The sequence below is a fragment of the Danio aesculapii genome, chromosome 4 (genome assembly GCF_903798145.1).
Source record: "Danio aesculapii chromosome 4, fDanAes4.1, whole genome shotgun sequence".
Lineage (NCBI taxonomy): Eukaryota > Metazoa > Chordata > Actinopteri > Cypriniformes > Danionidae > Danio > Danio aesculapii.
This window is the reverse complement of record NC_079438.1, coordinates 25,223,629-25,243,690: the sequence shown is the minus strand read 5'-3', so window position 1 is coordinate 25,243,690 and position 20,062 is coordinate 25,223,629. Positions and strand designations below refer to the sequence as shown.

Sequence of the window (20,062 nt, the reverse complement as noted above, 5' to 3'; positions counted from 1 at the left end):
TTGAGCTTAATAAACAAACTTACGAACCACACAAGACCTTATTGCGACTATGCTTGCGAATGTTCGCTGAAACGAGAAACAAATCGCTGGACGATGTAAATCAGGTGTTTTAATTCTGAAATTACATTTAACTGTCTTATTTGTCCAATGATAGTTTTGAGAAACATCAGGGTGGTTGTAATGTAAAATGCAGTGTAGCCACTACATTACAATAAGCATTTTATCTTTAAAAATATCCACAAAGTTCACAAAATAAATGCCCATCAGACGCGCGATTTTAGTGTTGAAAATATTAGGTTTAGAAAAAGCATTTAAGTACACAATTAAAGGAATAAAAATAGAAATGTTCATTTGATTATTCCTTTTATTCTGGAAAATGAAACATCAGTCAAAAACAGTCAATATTTCGTTTTTCTGTTTATTCTGTAGGCATAAAAAAACGAAAACTAATCTGTTATTCTGCTTATTGACTTAAAACATAAAATTAAAACAAACACAAAACCAAAACGAAATAATGAGTCAAAAACTTATTTGTTTATTCGTTTGATCAAAAAAAAAAAAAAAAAAACAGCGTGGGCGTGCATCATTTATTTTCCAGTTTTAAATGGAATAAAGGAAAGGAAGAAAACGGCAGTTTTTATGGTTTTTCTTTTGCTCAGAAAAAACGGAAAAACAAGATTTTGGCTGGATTTTCGTTTTTTGGTTTAGGGTAGAAAAACGGATAAACGACTTTAAAATTCATTTTGCATCCCTAATGTTTTGTAAAGGTTCTGGAATTTCATTACCTTCAGGGAAAGGTAAGCGCAAGGTCGCGAAAACATCGCCTCCTACCTGGGATATTCTCTAAATATTCTACATGTTTGTTAATAACATTGTTTGTTTTCTTTTTTGTTTCCAAAACACAAAACACTCTCTATAACCTATTAAAATATTTAATTTTACTGTAGCAATGTGAAAAAGAAGGTTTAAAGCACTGCATTTCTTACATTTTTGTGCTCATTGTATAACGTGTAACAAAAAAAAAGAAAAAAAAAAAAAGAAAACAATTTTAAAAATCAGGGATATTTAAAACAAGAATAATTTGCTGACACATAATACAAATTTTACTAATTGCTAATTAATTGTCACTTTAAATCTCTATGCTTTGCCACCATTTTTTAAACCATTAGGTTTTACTTATTTGTCTGCAATACGTTTTTGAACATGACATTTTATATATTTTAATAAGTACAGGTTAAAATTAATATGTTAGTTGTCTTTCTGTCTTGTTATTGAAAATAAATCATGTTCTTATAACATTTCTCTAATGTGACTGTGAGAATGTTGTTACTTTGGTTTTTATAAAACATTGTGAAAACGTTTTCTAGGAGAACATTGTTTCTAGTGCCCAATATAGTGCCATTTCAATAATCTTAAAATGTTTTTAAAATGTTGCAGATACTTTGTTCAAATGTCTTATTGCTTGAACATTCTTCAAAGAACATTTCACATCTCACATCTCAATGATGTTCTTAAAACATTTCTCTAATGTGACTGTGAGAATGTTCTTACTTTGGTTTTATGAAACATTGTGAAAACGTTTTCTAAGAGAACATTGTTTGATCTCGTCCCTTACCAACATTTTCAAAACATTGCTAGAATGTTCTTGTTCATTGTTTTGGGAAAAAAACATTTTTTTGAATATTCATTGGACATTACATAAATGTTTTCTTTAAAACATTAACGCAACCTGTAGGGAATGTTAGCCAAAGTTGAGAGAACATTCCCTTCTAGCTGGGTAAATGCAGATGATCAGATCTGAGTCACTTTTAAAAGATGATGTAAGCAGGTCATCAAAATCAGATTCAGTCACAAAATCGGAATTGACCATCAAGATCTGCAGTGTAAATGCAGCCTAATAGATCTCAGATTTCTTTACCTGTTTGCGTGAGTTTTTGGAATATTATATTTAAGTGAAAGAATGGTGGAGTTTTACATTAATTCCTCTTATATAATAAAGTTGGTGAAGTCTCTACTCATAACTGCTCTCCACTAAATCACAAACTTGCTCAATCTAATAATATTATTTCCCCAAATGCTCTTTTTGTATTCAGTCTGAAGAAATATAAAGTCATTTGCTTTGGGAGTGTACTTAATATCAAGTGTTTTGCATTGATTTTCCAGTTCTCCTAAAAATGCTTTTATCCAAACTTTTATCTTCTAAAATTGTATTTTTAGTTACTCTTTGAATCTAGAGCCTTCTTATTATAAATGTATTATTAATTTATAGCTTTTCTTTCTAGATTTGGCATCCAGAGATTTTGATATGTGAACTCTAATAATTATTGCATGGAAGACTCTTGCTTGGCGAGTCTGATAAACTTACATAATATGCTGTTATTTAAGTTTTTTAACAACTTTCTAATTCAAGATTTAAGATCTTTGTGTCTCGAGAATGTATCTGTAAAATGTCAGCTCAAAACACCCATCAGATGATTTGTTATATCTTTTAGAATGTTGGGATTTTCTGCTTTAAACACTTAGACTTAGTGGATTAAACAATTTTATCAGAATTGTGTTAAAATGTTTGGATTAAAAGTTTTGATCAACTTCAAACACTGAATGTCTGTGTATGTGAGAGAGATAGCAGATATGTTGTGTAAAGTGGAAAACGAGGGAGAAATTCTATCATGTCATGACTGCAACAGTAAGTGGCAAAAAAAGCTAAACAAAAAAGACTTTTATTTTGGCGGGGTGTGTGACGTCATAAGGCAGCGCCCCTCCCGCGCTGGGATTCAACTGGAGAAAGGTTTGTTTAAAGACTTTTACACAGATATAAACCGTTTGATTAAAGTTTCAGGTTTTTCACCCGATGCTGAATTATGTACCTGCTGTTGAAAATATTATTTTAATTCTTTATACACCGTAGTTCTATTTACTCACAGTAACCGAAGGCTATTGTTTGAACAACAGAAATGTGTGTAATAAGTGTTTAATGAAGGTTTAATTTATTAAATAGTATAATGTCATTCCATTCTAAGTATTCAAATGGTTACTAGTTTTTATCAGGTTATTTGTGGCTATTGTTTCTTGCTCAGACTTACTTTTTTACCTGATTTCTTTTTGTTAATTACTCTCATATAAAGAAACTGTTGAAGAGAAGTTATTTTGTTTCTGTTCATTGTTTTATTCATTTTAAACAGGATAAAGTGTCCAAACACAGAGGAAAAACTCCTGCTGAAGCGACTGATCTCCACACTGTTATAAAGATGGCGTTTATTAAAGAGGAGAGTGAAGATGTGAAGGTTGAAGAAACATTCAGAGTCAAACAAGAAGATCTGCAGGACCAAACAGGTTGGGTTTCATTCAGATATATTTTAATAATAGGAATACTAAATTAAATCCATCTTGCAGCCCTGAGTGTGCTGCCTAGTTCTCCTTAATGCACATAAGCACTCATTGAAAGACAGGAATGAGTTTCTTTCATTACTTGTTCTCATGTCTTTTGTCATTATTTTATGTATTATTAGTCTCCCATTTTCTCTACCTTCTTAAGGTTATTGCTTTTCTTGTTCTCCTACTGTTTGTAAAGAGTTCTTGAGCACTGACACTATGTAAAATAAATAAAAACATTACATTTAAAAAAAAGTTTAACTGAGCTGACAATATTTGACCTACAGTATTCTCATAGAAGATCTCTGCTATTACAGTGATAGTGTAGGCTTAGTACTTTCCATTTGCAAATATCACGTTGATCACAATTCCCTTTTGTCTTAACTTCTTTATGGGTTTAAAGTTGTTTTTTGAAGTTGTTACTAGTTCTCACAGATAGTTTCTGAGTTTGAATTACATCATTATTATAATAACTAGTTACCAGGGCTATTGTGTTTAAACAGGGTTTCAGCTGGGTCTTAAAATGTCTTAAATTCCAAAATCTAAAATTTAGGCCTTAAAAAGTCTTAAATTTACTGAAATATTGTGTTGTAGGTCTTATATCTTTTTTAAACAAGTCTTCATTTTCCTTTGTTCATGTTTTGCTACCCAATCTGGCCAAAACCCATACAATCACCAACAATCCATCTTAATAAAACTTTAAAGGTTTTTCTTCAAAAAGGTCATTTTAACTCTATTTATCATAATGGTTTAATTATTTTCCTTAAAATAACATTTGTTTAAACGTGCTCCATGTATTTACTGCTGAGGACATCGACCTGGACAGATTGTTGTGCATAGATTTAGTTTATTATATTTTTTAAACTTTTAAAACATTTGTTCATTTTTTTAAATAATTTTAAAAAAAAAGTTTATTTAGGAAAAAGTGTGTAGATATAAGTAGAGCTATTTAAAATCTTTTGCAAAGAAATATCTAATATATATATATATATATATATATATATATATATATATATATATATATATACATATATATATATATATATATATATATATATATATGTATATATATATATATATACATATATATATATTTATGTATATATATATATATATATATTTATGTATATATATATATATATATATATATATATATATATATATATATATATATATATATATATATATAATTATTATTATTATTATTATTTTTTAAATTAATTTATTATTGTATTATTAAATGTATTAAATTATATATTTTTTAAGGGCAAATAAAACTCTTTTCCATCTGGGCCATTTGAAAAATTCCTTAGCCTTTAGCCCTTTATGAGTCTAAAATTTAATTCATAATGGTCTTAAAATGTCTTTAAAAGTCTTACATTTAACTTGGTGAAACCTGCAGAAATCCTGGTTTAAAGTATTTCAGAAATTTTAAATATGCTGAATGAAATGGACACTAAAGTAATTAATTATTATAAAACATTGTACAGTATTCTAAACTATATGATGTTGCTGTGGGAAGACGTGAGACAAAACAAACAAATTATAGTGGAACAATAACGTTTAGCATTGCACTGACTACAACTGGCCAACAAACTAGTCTAAATGACTTTTGCTGCTTAAGAAATGGATTACAGCATGCTGATGATATGCAAACATTTGAGTGTAAAGTTCATCAGTATTGACCATATTCTTCACGTACCAGCAGGTGCCGCCATTGGAATCTTTTTGCTAGAGACTTTTTTAAAGAATTAATTTTTAGATCCTAAAAACAGTGTTATGCTGCTTAGGCATGGAACGATAACCGTTTTCAAGCTATACCGCGGTTTGAAAAAAAGTCAAGGTTTTAAAACTGCCAAAATGTTCTGCTATACCATTCCTACGGTATATGTAAGTTTGTTTGTTTTTTTTTTACATTTTGTTTTAAGTTTTTTTTGAGGACAACAGTATCTCCAGCAGAAAAGATATCCAAAGATGCCGTTTTAAATCGTAAAGTATTCTGTGTTAATGAAACAAATGAAGACAGCAGTAATGATGCAGAAATGATGTTCAATGATGCATTTGAACTATTTAGCCTGACATGTTTACTGCTCCAAAATGTATTATTGAAACTGTAAACCACCAGATCCTGCTATCTACGCTTGAGTCACTAGGCGTCGCAGGCACTGTTATTCAATGGTTCAGTTCTTACCTCCCGGGCAGGTCATTCAGGGTGTCTTGGAGGGGAGAGGTGTCCAACCTACAGCATCTAAACACTGGGGTACCTCAGGGCTCTGTTCTTGGGCCACTTCTCTTCTCTATCTACACGGCATCTTTAGGAACAGTCATCCAGAAACATGGATTTTCCTACCACTGCTATGCTGATGATACCCAGCTATACCTCTCTTTTCACCCTGATGATCCCTCGGTTCCAGCTCGCATTTCAGCCTGCCTGTCAGACATTTCACACTGGATGAAAGATCATCATCTTCAGCTTAACCTCACGAAAACGGAAATGCTTGAAGTTTCTGCCAACCCGACTTTTCACCATAACTTCTCAATCCAGATGGATGGAGCAACCATCACTGCATCCAAAATGGTAAAAAGCCTTGGAGTAACGATTGATGACCAACTAAACTTCTCTGACCACATTTCTAGAACTGCTCGATCTTGCAGATTTGCACTCTATAACATCAGAAAGGTCCGACCCTTCCTATTTGAACATACAGCTCAACTCATTGTTCAAGCTCTTGTTCTCTCCAAACTGGACTATTGCAACTCTCTACTAGCCGGGCTACCAGCTAATTCTATCAAACCTCTTCAGCTGCTTCAGAACGCAGCAGCATGAGTGGTCTTTGATGAACCCAAAAGAGCACATGTCACTCCGCTACTCACCCGTCTGCACTAGCTGCCAGTTGCTGCTCGCATCAAATTCAAAGCTCTGATGTTTGCTTACAAAGCGACCTCTGGCTTTGCTCCTTCGTATCTGCTCTCACTTCTGCAGATATATGTGCCCTCCAGAAACTTGCGTTCTGTGAATGAACGTCGCCTCGTTGTTCCATCCCGAAGAGGGAAGAAATCACTTTCCCGAACTCTCGCATTCAATCTGCCCAGTTGGTGGAATGAACTCCCTAACTACATCAGAACAGCAGAGTCACTTGCTGTCTTCAAGAAACGACGCAACTGTTTAGTCTCCACTTTCCTTCCTAATCTGCAACTGCCTCTCTGGCTATACCACTAACTGTGCCCTCTCTCTCTGTCTCTCTCTCTCTCTCTCAAAAAAAAAAAAAAAAATTTTTTTACTAATGCTTTGCTTCTTAGACTTTTACACACCTGAAACTTGTCTATAGCACTTGTTCACTGCTGCTCTTATAGTTGTGTAAATTGCTTCCTTGTCCTCATTTGTAAGTCGCTTTGGATAAAAGCGTCTGCTAAATGACTAAATGTAAATGTAAATGTAAAATGTATTAAAAATTTCTCCCCAAAAAAAATATTGTGTTCAAAGGGGAAAAGTGTTTGTTTTTTACCCAGACATTTAAAAAGAATATATTTTAGAGCAGTAATCAGTGAAAGCGTAATATTTTTATTTAAGGTTTTCATACTGTCAGAATCTTATTGTTAGGGAAGCAGACGGACAAGTTAGGTGAGTATATAATAAAAGATGTTTATTACAGCAGCGGAGCACACAAGGATAACAAAGGGGATGTGACTGTAGTATGGTAGAGCTGATGTTCCTTCTTCGGAGCAGGATGGATGACAGACACTGAGGGAGACCGAATGCACACACCAGAGGGCTTGCGGGGAAGACAGTCTGAAGACACACTCAATACAGACAGGACACCGGGAACACTGGACAGACTGGAACGAAACAGAGAGCAGGTAAGTTCAAGAGATTAGATCAATGTGATAGTGACTACCAGGAGGTACTCGCTATGAGTCCGCTTCGTGGGAACGAGACCGGACACTGACTGAAGTGAGGTGTGTGCTTATATGGTGAATAGGAGTGATTGGGTGCAGCTGTGCGTGGTTAATACTCAGGTGATGGTGATCGTTGCGTGATGCTGATGGAAGAGCCTGGCCAATCCGTGACATTACCCCCCTCCCCAGGGCCCGCTCCTGAGGGCCTAGGCCGCCGACGCCGTGGTGGTCTACCTCGTCCACGAGGTGCTGGGAACTCGGGGTGATTGGAGTGGAACTCCTCCATAAGTGCGGGATCTAATATATCGGATCTGGGGACCCAAGACCTCTCTTCTGGACCATATCCCTCCCAGTCTACGAGGTATTCCAGATGACCACCACGACGTCGGGACCGTAGAATGTCCTTGACCTTGTATATGGACCCTTCTTCTGACATCAGTGGAAGAGGGGGTTCCTCTTCATGGCCAGGCTCTGTGGAGGGCATCAGAGGGTCGTGAAAGGGTTTAAGGAGTGACACGTGGAATGTGGGGTGGATTCTATATTGTGGTGGTAGCTGTAACTTATAGGTGACTGGGTTGACCTGTTCCAGGATGGTGAAGGGACCAACAAATCTGGGACTAAGTTTTCGGGAGGGCAGTCGCAAGCGGATGTCTCTGTTGGAGAGCCAAACTTTCTGCCCCAGAGCATAGGCAGGTCCAGGAATCCTCTTCTTGTCTGACACCTCCTTGGCTCGGCGAACTGCCCTCTGGAGATGGTGATGAGCATCGTCCCAGACCCTCTCGCTCTCCCGGAACCAGTAATCCACTGCGGGGACGTCAGAAGGTTCGCCATCCCAGGGAAAGAGTGGAGGTTGGAAGCCCAGAATACACTGGAATGGCGTAAGTCCGGTGGTAGGTTGCCGCAGGGAATTCTGGGCGTATTCCGCCCAGCCCAGAAACTGGCTCCAGGAGTTCTGATGACCGTGACAGAAGGTCCTGAGGAACAGCCCCACTTCTTGAATCTTCCTCTCAGTCTGGCCGTTGGTCTGTGGGTGATAGCCAGACGAGAGGCTGACGGTCACACCTAGGAGTCTAAAAAAGGCTTTCCATAGTCTGGAGATGAATTGGGGTCCTCGGTCCGAGACTATGTCTTCAGGTAGCCCAAAACATCGAAAGACATGGTTAAATAGGTTTTCAGAGGTTTCTAGGGCTGTGGGTAGACCCTTCAGAGGAATCAGACGACAGAATTTGGAAAATCGATCTACAATGACTAATATGCAAGTATTACCTTCAGACGATGGGAGGTCTGTCATAAAGTCAACTCCTAGGTGTGACCAGGGGCGGTTTGGGATGGGCAAGGGATGGAGTTTTCCTGCAGGTAGATGACGAGGACTCTTTGACATGGCACATTCTCTACAGCCTTGGATGTATCTCCTCACATCCCTCGCCATGTTCGGCCACCAGAAGCGTTGGGATAGCAGCGAGAGGGTGTTGTTGGCCCCGGGATGCCCTGTGCCCAGAGAGGTATGACTGGAGTGAATAAGATCTACCCGTTGATTTTCAGGGATGAATCGTCGATTGGGGGGACAGCCCGGCGGAGTTCTGGATTCTGGGGTGGCGACAACTGTTGGAGCGGACCAGGTGATGGGACAGACAGTGATGTGATCTGGGAGGATGTTGGCCGGGGTCTCACTTATTTCCTGTTGGTCATGGATTCTGGAGAGTGCATCCGCCTGGATGTTTTTGGATCCTGGTCGATATGATATGGAGAACTGAAATCTGGAGAAGAATAAGGACCACCGGGCTTGACGAGGACAGAGTCTTTTTGCCTCTTTAAGGTACTGTAAGTTTTTGTGATCGGTGATCACCTGGAATGGGTGTTTAGCTCCCTCCAACCAGTGTCGCCACTCCTCCAGGGCGAGCTTGATGGCTAGAAGTTCACGGTTTCCGATGTCATAGTTCTTTTCCGCCGGGCTGAGCTTTCGGGAGAAGTAGGCGCATGGATGGAGTAGTGAGGGATTACCTTGGAGCTGGGACAAGATGGCTCCTACTCCGGTGGTCGATGCATCCACCTCGACCACGAAAGGTAAGTCGGGATTGGGGTGAGTCAGGAGTGGAGCCTGTGTGAAGGACTTCTTGAGTTTTTGGAAGGCTGCGGCAGCTTCGGGTGACCAGGATAGCGTTTTGGGTTGATTCTTTAGGAGGTTGGTGAGCAGAGCGGTGATAAGACTGTAGTTGAGGATAAAACGTCGATAAAAATTGGCAAACCCTAGGAATCGTTGGAGTTCTTTAATGGTTTTAGGTTCAGGCCAGGAGATGACGGAAGTGACCTTCCCCTCGTCCATGCGAACCCCTTTTCGGTCGACGATGTATCCGAGGAACTGAACAGATGGTAAGTGAAATGAGCACTTCTCAGCCTTGAGGTACAATTTATGGTTCCGTAGGGTTTGTAGGACCTCCGCAACGTGGTGGCGATGTTCGGCCTTACTCCGGGAGTAAATCAGGATATCATCAATATAGACAATGACGGAGACATGGAGGAACTCCCGGAGGACTTCATGGATGAAATTCTGGAATACGGAGGGGGCGTTGACCAGACCATAGGGCATGACCAGGTATTCGTAGTGCCCAGTAGGGGTCACAAACGCCGTCTTCCATTCGTCCCCCTCGCATATTCGTACCAGGTTGTATGCGCTGCGGAGGTCCAACTTGGTGAATATCCGGGCAGATCGGAGTTGTTCCAGGGCCGCAGGGACGAGAGGAAGTGGGTACCTGAATTTGATGGTGCCTTGGTTCAGAACTCGGTAATCTATACATGGCCGCAGCCCTCCATCCTTCTTGGCCACGAAGAAGAAGCTTGAGGCAGCGGGTGACGTGGACTGGCGAATATACCCCTGACTCAGAGCCTCCTGAATGTACTCCTCCATGGCCTTAGTTTCTGGAAGGGACAACGGGTAGATCCTACCTCTGGGCATAGGAGCATCAGGAAGCAGGTCAATGGCGCAGTCCCATGGCCGATGTGGAGGTAGCTGGGAAGCTCTCTTGGGGCAAAATACGTCCTCGTATGAGGAGTAGATCTTCGGGATCTGGATGGATTGTTTCTCAACTGGACTTTCGACAGACGTGACGTAGACATTTATGGGTCTCTGGATCTGCAAGGGTAGGTCAGGAAAACAGCTGGAGACGCATTCTTTACCCCATCTTTTGATTTCTCCGGTGCCCCAAGAGAGGATGGGATCATGCTTCACCAGCCACGGGCGCCCTAGGATGATGTCCATTGATGCTCCCTCTAGAACCAGAAATTGAATTTCTTCCTTATGAAGTAACCCTACTCTGAGGGTGACGGGTTCACATTTACGATGGATACGTGCCTGGGAATGGATATTGGTGGTTATAGGTTGAATCTGGTAGACGTGCGTCGAGGCTTCGGTGTGGAGCTGGAGGCGGCGACAGAGGGCGTGCGAGATGAAATTTCCGGCTGACCCGGAGTCGATGAGGGCTGTGACTGAAATAGAGACAGAATGGGCAGTTAACTGAACATTGGTGGTGAGGGGGTGCATTTTTTCAACGGGAGAACTGAACACACTCACCAATGAACGTACTGGACGAATGGGACAGTCCAGCCTGACATGTCCTTCGGCACCACAGTACATACACAGACCCCGGGTCAGCCTCCTCTGTCGCTCAGTAATCGTAAGTCTACCAGACTCGACAATCATAGGTTCTGGTTTTGGAGGGACGACTGGCTCTGGCGGACGAAGGAGTGCTTGTGAGATTGATGGGAGATCATGCTGGTAGACCTTCAGACGATCAGAACATCGAAGTGATTGTTGGATGAATTTTTCCAACCCCATAGTATCGTCGAGGGCTGCCAGCTGTAACCTCAGGTTGGGCTCCAATCCGAGCCGGTAAGTTGTTAGGAGAGATCGCTCATTCCATCCACTAGCAGCAGCCAGAGTCCGAAACCGGAGCGCATAGTCCTGGGTGGACATGGCTCCCTGCTTAAGATGATATAGTTGTTCTCCGGCTGCTACTTCTTCATCTGTACGACCAAAGACCTCCTTGAAATATGTGGTAAAGTTATGAATGGAATTGGTTACCGGCCCAGCTTGCTGCCAGATGGTCTCAGCCCACCGGAGAGCCGACCCAGAGAGAAGGGAGATGATGAAGGCAATTTTGGACCGATCTGTGGGGTATAAATCTGGTTGCATTGTGAATATCAGAGAACATTGTAATATAAAGCCATTGCACTCCTCCGCCCCGCCAGAGTAGGGCGCTGGTCGAGCCATGGGACTGGATGAGTGGGTGGACGGTGAAGAAGTGCTCGGTGCTGGTGGTGCTTCGGGAAGTGGAGTAGCTGGCATTAAAACTCTCTTCAGGGAGTCCACCAACTCCTGAATGGGATCGGGAGTGCTCATGCTGTATTGTTGTTGGGTCCGGTCTTCTGTTAGGGAAGCAGACGGACAAGTTAGGTGAGTATATAATAAAAGATGTTTATTACAGCAGCGGAGCACACAAGGATAACAAAGGGGATGTGACTGTAGTATGGTAGAGCTGATGTTCCTTCTTCGGAGCAGGATGGATGACAGACACTGAGGGAGACCGAATGCACACACCAGAGGGCTTGCGGGGAAGACAGACTGAAGACACACTCAATACAGACAGGACACCGGGAACACTGGACAGACTGGAACGAAACAGAGAGTAGGTAAGTTCAAGAGATTAGATCAATGTGATAGTGACTACCAGGAGGTACTCGCTATGAGTCCGCTTCGTGGGAACGAGACCGGACACTGACTGAAGTGAGGTGTGTGCTTATATGGTGAATAGGAGTGATTGGGTGCAGCTGTGCGTGGTTAATACTCAGGTGATGGTGATCGTTGCGTGATGCTGGTGGAAGAGCCTGGCCAATCCGTGACACTTATACTGGTTTATGCCTAATGCTGCTTGATGTTGCAAAGTCATTCATTCATTTTCTTTTCGGCTTAGTCCCTTTATTAATCTGGGGTTACCACAGCGGAATGAATTGCAAATTTATCCAGCATATGTTTTATGCAGCGTATGCACTTCTAGCTGCAACCCATCTCTGGTAATCATCCATACACACTCATTCACACACATACACTACGGACAATTTAGTTTTACCCCATTCATCTGTACCGTATGTCTTTGGACTGAGCACCCGGAGGAAGCACCCGGAGGAAACCCATGCGAACGCAGGGAGACTCCCCACAGACATGCCAACTGACCCAGCCGAGGCTCGAACCAGTGACCTTCTTGCTGTGAGGCAAAAGTACTATCTACTGCGCCACTACATCGCCTGTTGCAAAGTCATATTTTCTAATTTTGTTTTTCTTGGTTTGTATAGTCATGAACGCACTTGTTTGTAGAGCAAGTAACCGTTTATTATTCCTGGTCATTTCTCTAATAGGCAAATGAAGTTCTAAAACACTAGCATATGAGATCAGGGCCCCATTTCAGAAAGGAGATTAAGTAACAAAACTCAGAGTACTTTATCCCTGAAATGAGAGAAACTTTGGGTTTTCCGTTTCAAAATTGCAGGTTTGTCAAACTTTAGAAAGCAGGGTAAATCAAGCTTGTTTCTGAAAGAGAGGTAACTTTATCCCCGAGTCAGTTACCGTGGTAACTTACTCTGTGAACCTAACCTGGTCAGGAGCAGGTTTTATAAGAGATCATATGATGATGTAATTGTTCAATTCAATTTTTTTCAATTCACCTTTATTTGTATAGCGCTTATACAATGTATATTGTGTAAAAGCAGCTTCACATAAAAGGTCATAGTAAATTGGAACAGTGTAGTTCAGTTTTTAGTGATTAAGTTCAGTTCAGTTTATCTCAGTTCAGAGTGGTTTAAAATCACTACTGAGAGTCCAAACACTGAAGAGCACATCCAACGATGCGCAGCTCTACAGATCCCGAACCATGCAAGCTAGTGGCGACAGCGGAGAGGAAAAAAAAAACTTCACTAATTGACGAAAGTGAAGAAAAAAAAACCTTGAGAGAAACCAGACTCAGTTGGGCACGACCATTTTAATTTCTCCGCTGATGTGTGTGAATGCACAAACCAGCAGGCTGAGCACACTGTAAAACGTGTAAATGTTGTTTTGGTCATTCTAAAATGCCTTTACCATTTTAGTATTAATGTTATTCTATTATTAATTACCTCCAGAGCGTCTGGAATGTGTCAAGAGCTTCTGTTCTCTGCATCTCATGGCTTCAATCGCCACCACGTGAAATTCATTTATTAAATAAATTCTGTTTTTACTGTTGATATTTGGCACCAGTTAATCAGTAAGTGACGATTTTGTTCTCTTCGATTCATTGGATGGAAACGCTGATTCATTTTCATATCTTTTATGCGATATTTCAGTTTTGCAAATAAATTTAATTCACATTTTTGGATGGAAACATAGCTATTGCCTACATTTCAGTCACACAAAGAACAAAGTCACATACGAGAATGGCCTTTCTTTCTTTAAAAAATATTTAACTTAAATTCACAGACCTTCGACATGTACTGTAACTAGATTAACGTGTTTATTACTCGTTCAAAAACATTTTTTTTAGTTCTGCTTACATTCTTATTATTCAAATATTTTTATTGATTTTTCAAGTCTTCAATTTTTCCACAACACACATATTGAACAGCAAATTAACATGGTACATAGCTACAGACATACTCACACCCCATAAAGAAAAAAATAAATAAATTAAATAAATAAAAATAGATCAAACAAATTAGGAAATTAGGGAAAAACTCTCACTTAGGATATAATAACCCCTGAGCCTTCAATGTAGGATAGGAAAGGCTGCCAAACCTCATAAAGCGTTTTTGTAGAGCCTCTGATGATGTACTTAAGGTGCTCAAGTTTAAGATGTGATAAAACTTCTAATATCCAATGTTTGTGGGATGGCTAGTTTGTTTTTTTCCACCTGAGAAGAATCAGGCGTCTGGTCAATAAAGAGGAAAAGGCAATGATTTCTACATGATTAGCTGACAGGTACATTTCTTCTGCCACTGAACCAAAAATTGAGGTCAAAGGATTAGGATCCATATCTAGACAAGAGATTCAGCACTACCTTGCACAACAGGGGTGTTAGCTTGGCAGAAAACTTCTCATAAAACTCGGCCGGGAAGCCATCAGGGCCTGGTGTTTTTACGTTTTTCAATTGTTTCATTGCATATTCAATTACAGAAGATGTTATATTTCCTTCTAATGCCAACTGATCTGAATCACAGAGGGTGGTGATTACCACAGAGATGGTAATTTGATCAGCTCTTGATGTGTTACTACAAAGCTACCCTATCATTGACAAAATATACTTGAGAACTAGAAATAACAACAACGGACATGACCTATAGTGGTAATTTAAAAGTGAACCGGAGAGTGACAGTGCTCCAACTGGAAGTCCAAAACAAACAATATAACAATCACAAAGAAACAGAAAACCCTCAGCACTCAAATGAAAGTAAAAGGAAAAAAATGTAAATGATTTCAGGCCAGCAGATTCGTCAGATTTGAAAACGGGGGAAAATAATAATGATAATAATAGCACGGGGAGAAAACAAAACAAAAGAAATAAAATGATAGATTGGGCAAAGAAAATGTCCTGGTTATGTCTGGAAACCAGACTATAGGAGTTTTTCAGACAACCTATCAGTTCTGAAGATAAGAAAACGGGCCAATGAAATGCCAGTATAATTTCCAGTTTTCTGCTGGAGTCAGCTTACTAGAATTTAGCCTGCTGAAGAGCCGAACACTCAGCTTCCAGCTGGAGACTCAGGTGCTGTGGCGGTGGAGATGCATGTCTCCGTTCCCTATTCGGGGAACGCGGGTTATGGTGTAACCAGGACGTTCCCCTTCATAAGGAACTTCGACAGGCATCTGGAAACCAGACTATGGGAGATTGTATGGAAAACGCCACAGCAGCTAAGCCCGTCACACTCCTGATGTGCAGTTTGCTAAGCGAAGCGTGAGCGCAATGACATTACCAAAAGCGCAACTTTCCAACGTCCCCTAGGCCCAAAATATTACCATCACATGGGAGTAATAAAAATTAGATCAGGGGTCATAATGTGCTTTTAACTAGCTAATATAGACTAGGGATTTTAGAAATAAGACATTACGTTGGGAAAGCGTGCCAGTCCCTGAAGGGGGAGGACGCTGCGGAGACCACCCACTATCCAAGAGGGGAGACTTGATGGTAATAGAGCATATGGACTAGCCCTAATGAGGGGGAGTGCTACATATGATAAACTGGTTAGTAAATAATGCATATGTCATCACCAAAATAGGGGAATGCACACAGCTGGCACCGAACCTCAGTATGTGGGTAGACCAGATGGGCATACCAGACAACACACTGAGCCATGCATTCGACTCCTCCGCTAAATCAGGTGCTGGGGCCTCGGAGGAATTCTCTAGGGTTCACCTAAAAAGGGAAACTAGTAGAATACAAAATGTGAACGCATCTCCGGGTTAGGGTTATTAACACCAAGCTGTCTGTATAAACACGCACGCGCACTTGCTTGCTCGCTCGGGAGCGGTATTGTGAGACCGTCCACTCCTGTTCACCAGAGTTACCGACCGCTCCTGCACTTTATTCGGAAATTTATTCGCTGCATGAAATCTGGTCGGGTCCCACGACAATGCACAGGTACAGCCACAGGAATGCAGACCTATATCCAGAAGTATCGCTTTAACAGCCGAGAGGAAAAGAGAGGGGAGGAAAAGTCATGCCAGCAGCCGAGAGGAAAAGTCACGCCACCAGGTTAAATGGGCCACAGTGAGATAGAGAGAGAAATGGAGTTCACTTTCATTCCCTCAATCGCAGAGAAATAGGGGCTTCTGCTGTAAGTGTCAGTGAAAGACTGTTCAGAAAACACACACATGCAGTGAAATTGTGCATAGTTTCTGTGTTTTTAAGTAGTTGGCGCCTGGAGTGTTGTAAATACCCGCGCTCGCCTCCCTCGCGCCAGAGCGCATATGAGATAAATGACGTCAGTACATAATAACTGGTAATGATTATTACTGAACCGATACTGAATTGTCTGCGTCTGCATCGTGGTGCACCGAAGAAACAATTAAATTTGACACCCCTAGATTTCACGTCAAACCTTCAGTGGGGAGGGAGACTGCTCCAGCTCTCCTGAAGGTTGAAAACATTACACCAATCTGGCATGCCCGGGGGTTTTCTCAGAGAGAATTCCCACACAACCAATAGACTCCAAAAAAACTACACTAATCTGGCATGTCCGGGGGTTTTCTCAGAGAGAATTCCCACACAACCAATAGACTCCACTGCAGAACTTGCCTAATAGGGTGCTCTAGTCCTGAGTGATGGTGTTAACCATCGCACTGATAGGTCACCTAGACAGAGCGCAGTGGACTAAGAAACCATCCAAGGAGGTTCCAGAGCACTGCAGGGGTGCCAAATGGGTGCTGGTTCCAGAAAAATGGAAGTGTTTTTCCGGGGAATTTATCAGGGAGGGCCATCACGAGAAGTGTGAGTCCGGAAACTCTGGTCCGGTTGGGCCAGAGAGGTGCAATGAGCGAGACCCGCTCCTCGTCTCCCCAACCTTGCACAGTGTGCACAGGAGGGCAGCCAGCGAAGGGCCGCTTGAGAGAAACAGCAGGATGACCTGGGCTTCTCTAAAGCATGCCCATAACAGTTGGAACGTACCAGGGTGGAATCTCTGTTCTCCCGGAAACATACCGGTCCTGAAAGCATGTAAGCTGGCATGGAGAGCTTGTATGGGATATGAACGGCGTGCTGCTTTTTAGCTGCAAGACTCTGGAGGAGCGGATGGTGACATGTTGCGGTAGCGCACACCACCCAAACGGTTGATGTACGTTATCGCAGCCATGCTGGTCGTCCTAATCAACATGTGTTTCCCCTTTCTGCTTCGGTAGGGACCGGCGGAGAGCGAGAAACAATGCCAACAGCTCCAGGCAGTTGAAATGCCAATGCAACCGGGGTCCATTTTACGAACCTGCAGCTGCATGCTTGATACACACCGGTGACATACACCTGGTGCTTCTCCGCGCGCCATGCCCATCTGGGGACCCAATCGCAAAGCCAGCGCTGAATTGGGTTCATATGAACAACTGAGAGGTATGATAGCAGCTACAAATGTTATATGCCCAAGGAGCCTTAATTTAATCGGACAGGGTAGCGCCAGCCCAGCTCCAACCCAAGATGAGAGAAGCTCTGCCCGGGGGAGAGCCTGCTTGTACTCGGTTGACCCGAAACCCGAACAGGCTGAGGTGCCGGAGCACCAGGTCCCTGTGCAATATTGATCAGTTCAGAGAGCTAAAAAATAATAACAGTCAATGAATAATCAAAAATGCAGATGCGCGTGCGCCAAAGAGACACAGTCTTCATAAACCCACTCTTCATCTCGGCTGGAGGACTGGCTTGATTGGAGGATAATAATCTTCTTACAAGAGACAGGGGGTGGCATAGCAAATAATCGCTTAAAAACACACCCGTGAACTCGGGAGGCCAACAGCGAATTGAAACGCATAGCTGAGTCTGACTGCCCACGTGAGCTACTATAACGAGCTGAGCAGCACTTACCAGGCTGAGAGTCCGAATGAGCAGCATCTCCGGAACAATCGCTGACGTACCCACGGAGGGGCAGCTTCGGGATGGGGAGTGCTCACCCCGAGAGGTGGAGCATCCCGAGGAAGAGGTGAAAATAAGAGATTGACTCTTACCTTCCTCCCAGGATCCTGCGGAGTGGATGGAGGTGTGAGAAAGAAGCTCATCCTCTGGCGTCCTCAAGGCTGTGGCGAAATGCACCAAAGCTGAGAGCTGGAAGACAGTGCGTCCTGTGCTGGCAGCAATTAGGATTCCACAGTCAGGGGGAGGAAAAGCCGCTCTTTTCGGATCGCTACATACATTCGCGGAGGAGCCCCAGCCTCCACCGAGGAAAGAACGGTTCTCCTCCTCTCCAAGCGGCCCACCTCAGGTTCACTTTGCGGTCCGATTACTAGACTTAACGGCAACCTGTGACGGGAGCGTCAACTCCCTACGGGAGCTAGGCGCGTTCACTAAGCCAGTGGAATGGACTGTGACGGCGGAGCATTTTGGAGCCGCGGGAAGAGCACACTAGGCGAGGACGGGTCTGATGGGGAGAGCAGTTTTCTGAGCCCACCAAGAGATGAGGTCATGAGAGCAGTCGATTGCTGTGCGAAGCCTATGCATAAGCCTGGGGAAGAACCGCCCCCGTCCAGCACAGCCAGAAGGCCGTGGTGCAGGGCAGAAGCGGCATGGCCCGCAGACCAAGGTTAATATAGTTAACGAAAACTAAAATGTCAAATAATTGTCGTCACCTAAAATAAAAATAAAAACGAGAGTTTTTTAAAAAAAATAGAGCTAACTGAAAATGTATTGTGTACATGCAAAACTACCTGAAACTAACTAAAATTATAGCAAAAACCTCCTTCATTTTTGTATTTTGTGAATGTATTTAATACATAATCTTACTGTAAGCCGTTTAGAAGTAAATCTAATTTGCGCTGCAGGTGTTTGACCCATACGGCACCTCATTCAGGTATTATAACAGTAACGTTACATTGAGAAGCGGTGAACATGAGCATGCGAGATTCAGTGAACCGAACACAAACAGTATTTGACAGCCTGCCGTGACTGAACTAAACGTGAACAACTGCAGCACAGGTGAACCGAGGGCTTAAATTAGAGGATCTGGTGAAAAACGTAAGTTTATTTCATAACAAACTATCGTAATGGAATTTAAATAAGTGAATCATGCTTTAGTTGGGTTGCAAAACTTTACTGTAAGACATTTTTCAGATCATGGTGATTTTTTTTTAACTGACTGAAGTTTCTATTGCTGACTACATAATGTTGAGTCCTAACATCCGCTTTAAAAATCTGAATTTCCCATCACCAGGCCCGGATTAATAATTCAGAGGCCCCTGGGCACAATGTCTTGTAGGCCCACTACTTAGCCGCACCCCTATAGTTGAATTAAAAAATAAGATTAATATAATATTTGGTAAATAAAATAATCTATATAACGTATTGTCCACATTTTAAAGTAAATATGATTTACTGTACATATATTTCTAGTCTACAAAGATTTAACTTATTTTTAAAGCACATTTTGAAAAAATATATACTAATACTACTAGGGGGAAATTGATGGATTTTAATATATTTGTTCAAGTTCACTGAAGCAGTACTAAAAATTATATTTAAGGGTATTTTTAATGTATAACTTATACAAACATATAATGCACATTTGGATTTGGATAACACCTCCCCAATCCAGTTCTAGGAATCTGAGTCCTCCATAATACACACACTTATTAATGATTCCTACTTGTCTTCCTCGTGATGAAGAGTAGAAATTTAGAAAATCTAAGTGCGGGTCTGGGCCCATAAAGCCCATTGGTTAATCCAGCCCTGCCCATCACTACTGTGTGTCTAACCTCAGAAGCAGATTCATCTTACATCAGCCCGCACGTTACACCCTCTAGTTGGTCCAGCAGTGAGACTGGGGGACAAGCCATCTCCAGCCGCACTGCCGAAACAGCCCAGGAAGCGCAGCCATTATGTCCGATTCGAGAACCGTAACCGCGCATTGCACCCCGAAGGATGGAGGCGAGCCCGGTCTGTCATCTAAGAATAACAGCTCGCCCTCCGATGTCGTGATGGACCTTTGATCTCCGGTGTCATCAAGTGGAGGCGCGGGCATCCTGGGGGACGAACTGCACAACCATCCGAACCTTGGATTGGGCTCACTGTGGAGAAGTGGGAGGTCC

At 41.9% G+C, this 20,062-nt stretch overlaps 1 pseudogene; it reads left to right on the top strand.

Annotated features, from left to right (window-relative positions):
- Positions 1–2,737: 2,737 nt before the first annotated feature.
- The window catches only part of LOC130222311 (zinc finger protein 850-like), a 535,728-nt pseudogene continuing 518,403 nt past the window's right edge, over positions 2,738–20,062 (top strand).